Below are 7,754 nucleotides of genomic sequence, written 5' to 3' on the forward strand. Positions count from 1 at the left end.
TTACGATGACCAGAACCAGAAGAAGTTTCACTGGGTGAAACAAGTGATAAGTTCTTCCACCCGAACGTCTCCCAAGTCTTCCTCCAGAGCCTTAAATAATGCTCCCTCTGGATTGTGGCACAGTCTTCTCTAGAACACCTCTAGGCAGAGGTCGCTTAGTTGCCAAAATCCAGTGGGATCTTCTGGAGCTTCCCAACAGTGTCAGGGGGAATAGCTGGTCTCTTCTGTGGCGTCTCCTGGGTTTTTCTTCCGCTCCATATAAAATCACACCTATGGCAGAAGAAAATACCAGGCGCTCCCAGGGGAATTTCTCCCCTAACAGTGCAATTAATGTGAATTTCCAGCACCAATACCTTTGACCCATGGGTAGAGAAAGGCATTGAGCTGCCCTTTATCTCACAGGACCCCTCGTCATCCCAACACTGGTGTCTGAACATCCTACCTTCAGAGGAGCGTGTCCCTCTGCACCAACAGATAAGGATGGCCACCCTACTAGGTTAGGATAACTGGAGCTCTGTGGACAAAGCACCATCTTGTTATTGATGGCACCGTATCCCCGTCCACTCGTGTGTACCCAGGCCGATTTCCCCCTGTGATCCCATCTTGTGGAGGCCCGCAGAACCAATGGCATAGGCATGCCCTGGCTCCCCAGGCCCCCACAACACAAGAACACAGTCCACATTCTGCTGCCAAACACTCTGCGTCCAATCCCTATCAGAGCTGTGCTACCTGACCGGACTAGAATTAAGTGCGCAGCAGAACATTACACCAATGTTGTCTGTCCGCCCCAGTCCCCAGCGCAACACAGTCCTACCGAAAACCTTGAGCAAAACAGTGTTATCTGTATCGATCTGAGACCCTGGCTGCCCAGAATAATATCACATCATCCTTTGTGTAGGATTTCCCGTGTGAAATTATCTGCTCGCAAGCCTATACGTTCTCGATCCACAGTATAACACTGTTCCACTGCAAGGGGACACAGAATGAAACAGACAGCAGATGGGACTTACACCACTACATAAATCAGCATGGTAGAACACATCCGCAGACAAGGACTACCACCATCAACATCAAGAAAAACTCAAACAGATAACAAAAACACACAACATGGACATACACAGGGAACAAACGGTGTAACAAATCGTACAGGGGTGTCAAATGTTGCCTAGCCTAGCTTGGCCATTCTGACCCCTCAGCAGCTGGTGATGCTGCCGAGAGGTAACCCCGTTATGGCCAGGCTGACTAGACCCTACTGCACAATTTGTTACCTGGCTGATACTGTTGGACACATTACAATTACCTGCACAAGGGCAATTCCTTGCAATGTGTCCTTTGTTCCCACACCTGAAACACGTGACTTGGTTTCCTGTCCTGTGTGTTATGTTCCCATCTGTTTCGCAGTGTCTCGCTATGTGACCTAGGCCACCACATGCAAAACATCTGATGTTTGCTCTGCATGGCCCAGGTCCATCTACACTGCATCCGTGCTCCCTTCTCCTGAATTGTTCCATCCTCAGGGACGCACTCTTCACCACAGTTGTTTTTCCCAAAGTCAGGGAAAAATCTCTGTTAGTCTGGACCGGCTTGACCTGATGATCAGACCGGTCACAGACTACTCTCCCCCCTTGTGGCCCTGCACAGGGCAACGTTTTGGGAGATTCCGACCCTGGCTTTACGGAAAAAGAAAGGGCCGGCACCAACTTGGTGATAACCTGTTGCATGCCAGACATTAGCTGGGACCTTACAGCAACCTGAGCCTTCAATTTGGCTACCGTCACGTCAGTAGAGGCAGTCCGCTCCTTGAAGGCCTTGACTTCAGTATAAGACTGAGTCAACTTAGCCTCAATTTCCTCCTTCTGCCTCTGCAGCTCTACCAACTGTGACTCTATCCTAGCCACCTGCGCATCTCGGTCAACAGTAGACTGCACATTCTCTGCCAGCTGTGCCCGCAATGCCGAAACCTGGTCCGAATTACTAGCACAGCATTGGCAGTGAATGGCCGGAGGAATTGTCTCCGTTGACTGAGACACCAGCGCCACTTCCTTTGGCTTACAGATGCTAGCCTCAAACGTATGAACGAGTTTGGCTAGCATCCGAAGCCGTTTGGTGGCCTTGTTCAAAACCGTCCGTTTGTTAACACAAAGCTTGTCGTAACTACAAGCCTGTGCTAACAAATCGGACCACAGCATTTCTGCTGACTTGTATGTAGTGGGGAGGATGGGGTTAAATGTGCTGTGTCTGCTCAAGTGTTGCAGTGTGGGGAAGTCCATACTCACCGTTTGATGAGTGTCCATCTTCTCCTTGGCGCCGTATCTCGCAGCTGCTTGGAAGAAGTCCATTTTCCCGGATCGCCTCTTCCCGACCAGCCTGACTTGTACGCCGCTACAACGAAGATGGATCTCCTCCAGTGACGTGTGCTCTTCTCCCTTGCAATCACTTGAGCGATGCTTGTTGGTGCTGTACTTTTCCGTGTCTTCTTACCCCAGCGACGGTGACCGTGTAAAGCAAATACAAAAATATTAATTCACAGAACAATTATAGATTCTCTGCAAAAGATTTTGTTTTATTTCTGGTACTCTAAGGGAAGTATGGCTTCTCCTGTACGAATTATCGGGTTCTAGACGCACAGACACTCCGCTGACCGCGTCTCTCCTGCCCGCTAATTCACAGTACTAGCGACCCTCAGCCTTCAGACCAAAAATAAAAGCAGAATCCACGCAGTGGGCCTGGCTCGCCAATGTAAAGGGGGAATATTAATCACCAATATTTATGCAAATATCGATAATTAATATTCATAAATGGGAGGAGCCATCTAGTGATAACTCCGCCCATTTATGCCTTTATATAATAATAACAATACCTTCGCTATGCTTCACACTGATCACTATGCTAGCTGCATGCGCCTTACTAACTAACTATCGCCAATAACTACACGTTACACAGATAGTTACAAGTAACAGTATTTATTACTAACAATACACTACGCACACAATACTAACAATACACAGCACTACAAATATACAATCCTAAACTACACTACACATTCCCATATTCCACCCATAAACTAACTAGACAATTCACACATACAAGTATATTAACAATCCCACCCGTCTGTACTCACTGTCCCTACAGGGTTAACAAAGGGTTAAAAGGATTTGTTTGCAGAGCAGAAGCATGCTCTACAGGACCAGGGTAACCACCAGTGGTTTATCAGGGTCACCAGGGTAAAGGGGTTAATGCAGGCACATTTCCGCCGGACAGGGGACATCAGGGGTACAAATAGGGCCACAGGATCAGGGGTACAACAGGGGAATACAATAAGGCAAGGGTTTGGGGGATCACAGGATCAGGGGTACAAACAAGGATACAATAAGGCAAGGGTTTGGGGGATCAGGGTGTCCAGTAACCAGTGGCACAGGATCAGGGGTACAAACAAGGATACAATAAGGCAAGGGTTTGGGGGATCAGGGTGATACAGTGGGGGTAACCACAAATACAATCAGGGGAACCAGTGGCACAGGATCAGGGGTACAAACAAGGATCAAGGGTTTGGGGGATCAGGGTGTCAAGGACACAAATATAGGGGTTACAGGACCAGGGGTGATACTTAGGCCTTATCCAGCTGGTCATCATGGAGCTCCTCTCTCCTATGCGTCTCTGAATCTAGTCTGGTTGCAAGAGAAGGCACCTCTGTCCGGATCGGGGTTTTATAGCCCAAAAGCAACCCCCTCCTCCTTCCTCAGGCATGTGACATCATAGTGTGCCTTAGTCCCCCCTCCTAGTCCCAAAAATGCTGGGAGTAATGGGCATGGCCATGGGGCAGAGGTGTGGAAAAACAGGTCTTTGATGTCTCTGATTAGAAGGTCCCCTCACAACGGTGCCACAGAGTCTGATTGCTTTGGGCCTGAACAAAAGGGGACTAGATGCTAATCAGCTGTTATCCTACAGGCTATCAGCACAAGTTTTTCTCTAAACAACTCTGTTGATAACAGTTGGAATTGCATATATGCATATATATATCCACAGATGCTTGGGGGCTCATCTATAAACACATACAAAACAGGGGGTATGAATGGGCAGCAATAAGCCCACATACATTCTGTCATGCTGACATAAGTGTATATACATAGACACGTGTGCAAATACATACACACATATCTATATATACAAACACCCTCGCATATATCTGGGGCATCACATACAGGGGACATATATCACATATATATACTAATATAAGGGGGATTATAAGGGGGCACAGCTTCCAGGGACCACATATTTCCCACAGGGGCCACCATGAGCCCCCGGGGATCACCATGGGCATCACCCCATGATGCGGTGGTTAATGTATGCATATATATACCATACATGCCCGCACGTGTTTGCAGGCATGCATGGATATATATGCACACGTCTCAACCGTTCCTCAACATCACGTATCATAGTTAGAACAGAGATCGCCTTGCAAATGGATAGTTTCATAACCAACACAGGTGTATACATGTAATGATGTGTATCTATACAACAGTATAAAGCATGTATACCCAACATGAAATGTCATAATGAAAAAAGATCATCCTAGTTGGTGACCTGTCAGTTGAAACCAGTGATCAGATGGTTATCAATCATTAATCATATGGTTTAGCATAGTCATGTGTTAAATTGGTTTTCAAATACATAAAATATAAAATAAAAACTATATATAACAGAGAAGAGTCTAACTGATTCCAGCCACATTGAACTCAAGATTGAGTCCAAATGGCTGCAGGGACTTCAGCGTAAAGATCCATTTGAGTTCCTTTTTTCTCAATATCGCATCCTTGTCACCACCTCTCCGTAGAAAACCCACACTATCTATAACTCTGAAGCGAAGTTGGTTGACAGAGTGCCCAGCCTCAACAAAGTGTTTGGCAGCAGGTTTATCCATGTTCTTATTGCGTATGGTGCTCTTGTGCTTATTAATGCGTTCCCTGACTTCCATGGTAGTCTCTCCCACATAGGTGAGGCTACACGGACATTGGATCGCATATACCACGTCCCGTGACCTGCTGGTGTAATAACCATTGATTTTATATTTTTTGCCACTATATGGATGGAAGAAGTGATCACCTTTAAGCACATTGCCACAATTGCAGCAAGATAAACACGGATAAGTACCATTTTTGCGTGGGGCAAGTAGTTTCTGTGTAGTCATTGTCTGGTCGCTAACATCAGTTTTAACCAGCCTATCACGTAGGCTAGGGTTCCTCCTGTATGCCATCATCGGCGGGGACTTGAATTCTTCTATCTCTGGCAACCCCCTTTGGAGTATATGCCATTCCTTCCTGAGGACATGCGCAATGTCACCACTGTCCCGGCCGAAGATGGAGACAAAGGGAACCCTAGCCTTAGGTCTGGTCTTTGTAGATTGCCGAAGTGTGGAACCTCTGTCAACCAACTTCACCTTGAGTCTAGTTCTGTCAAGAAGATGTTTGGGATAGCCACGTTTAACAAAACGTGTACACATGGCATCCACCCTTTGTGTGCAAACATCTTCCTCGGAAACTATGCGTCTAACCCTTAAAAGTTGACTCCAGGGTATGGAATCAAGCATTTTACGCGGGTGATAGCTATCATGCATAAGAAGGGTGTTTCTATCAGTGGGTTTCTGATAGAGGTCCGTAGCTAAAAGACCCTCCATCACATACACCCGTACATCAAGGAACTGCAATTCATTAGCTGATGAAGTAGCCGTGAATTGCAGTCCTGGGACACCCGCATTCAAATGTGAGTGGAAACTGTCCAACTCATCGGTCGTCCCTGTCCAGATCATGAAGATGTCGTCGATGTAGCGCCACCAACATAGGACCCTCCCAAAGAAGGAGGAGCGGTAAACCAGTTTGTCCTCAACCTCGGCCATAAAGATGTTAGCATAAGTTGGGGCCATATTAGACCCCATGGCCACACCCCGTTGTTGCTGGTAGAATGTGTCCCTGAAGAGGAAATAACTCCTCCTCAGGACAACCTCCAAGAGGTGGAGGACAAACTGGCGCACCACCGGGGAGAGTCCCATGTCGGTAAGGGCCACATCGACGACACCTAAACCATAGGTATGGTCAATTGATGTGTACAAAGACACTACATCAAAGCTTACCAATAAAAATTGGGTGGGTAATTGTAACCCATGTAGCTTGGATAGAAAGTGTCCTGTGTCCTTGATGTAGGATGGGGCGGAGGTCGCCCGGACCTGCAGCAACCTGTCAAGAAAGACAGACAATGGGTTAAATACAGAACCCCTACCGGAGACAATTGGTCGACCCGGAGGGTTGTTCAATCGCTTATGTATTTTGGGGAGTATGTATAACATCGGGGTGATAGGGTGAGGCACCGTGAGATATTGATACAAACCATCATCGATGATTGAGTTAAGTCTTGCCTCACCTAATATCGCCCCGATGTCCCGCATAATATCCCACTTGGGATCCCCTGGCAGCCGTTTATATACTTCAGAATCACCCAATTGTCTGTCAATCTCGCAGATATACATTGCAGTGTCCATAACGACCACCGCCCCACCCTTATCGGCAGGTTTGATAGTAATGCGGGTGTCGCGTTCTAGTGACATGATAGCCTCTCGCTCTGGTTTAGAGAGGTTGTTCCTATCCGGAAAAGTGGTTTTCAAAGCATTGATCTGTCTATGCACTATGTGTATATAGGACTCCACCACGTGGTTTGAATGAGGTGGTGAGAAAGTGCTAGGTTTCCTGAGCTGCAGCTCATTACATGTTAGCAAAGAATCACTAGCTTTATCAGATAACAACACTCTGCCATCAACATTTTTAGATGCAAAGAAACTTTTTAAACGTAAATTTCTAAAGAAACGTTGTAAATCAAGCTCTAAGGAAAAAAAGTCCCTCTCAGTGGTGGGAGAGAAGCTAAGACCCCGGCTTAGTACTTGGATCTGTACAGGAGTAAGTGTCGTTGATGAGATATTCACAACGAGTTGTGTTATCTCCTCGGATTGCGCCTGGTTGGCCTTCCAGGCATCGCCTGATTCGGTGGTGGTTTCCCTTTTGTATGACCGGTGATGCTTCCTACCGCCCCGGCGACATCCCCATCGCCTTGCTGTCCTAAAAAAGGAGCTGACGTGGAGGGTTCATCCGTAGAGTCGGAGTCAAAGGTGGAAAAGCCAAAGTGGCTGTGGTCAAATCTTCTATTGCGTCTTTTCCTGGGTCTACCTTGTGACTGCTGAGAGCGCCAGTTATACACTTTACCAGTTTGATAGTCCTTAAGGTCCCTGTGCCACTTCTCCCTTTTAACCCGTTCGGTTTCACTTCTATGGCGTTGGACCTGTTGTACAACTTTGTCAGTGTGCGCTGTAAAATCCTCTGCGCTGCTGAGGCCTTGGATTTGCGCATTCAGGTCAGTCACAATTCCTTTAATATTCTCGACCTCTTTACACAGATAGTCAATATTAAGCAGGATCAGGTCAAAGGAGTATTTGTTACTCACTGCCTCGAATTTGGCACAAAAGTCTGTGTCATTTGGAAAGAGGTTCGGCCGTAAATGGGAACGCAGTCCCCTTGGAATGCGACGATTCCGATAGTACTCTCTCAAGGTACTAAGATGTAGTTCCATTGTAGTCAGCCTCTTTGATTCCTGTTCACATTTGCGTCTGAGCAAATCAATGGAAGGGGTGCTGAGAAAGGAAACATCACTGGAGTCTGTACCAATAAGTTTCTGTATCTCCTCATCTGTATACATATAAGCCGTGTCAT

The sequence above is a fragment of the Bufo bufo genome, chromosome 8 (assembly GCF_905171765.1).
Source record: "Bufo bufo chromosome 8, aBufBuf1.1, whole genome shotgun sequence".
In the NCBI taxonomy this organism is placed as follows: Eukaryota; Metazoa; Chordata; class Amphibia; order Anura; family Bufonidae; genus Bufo; species Bufo bufo.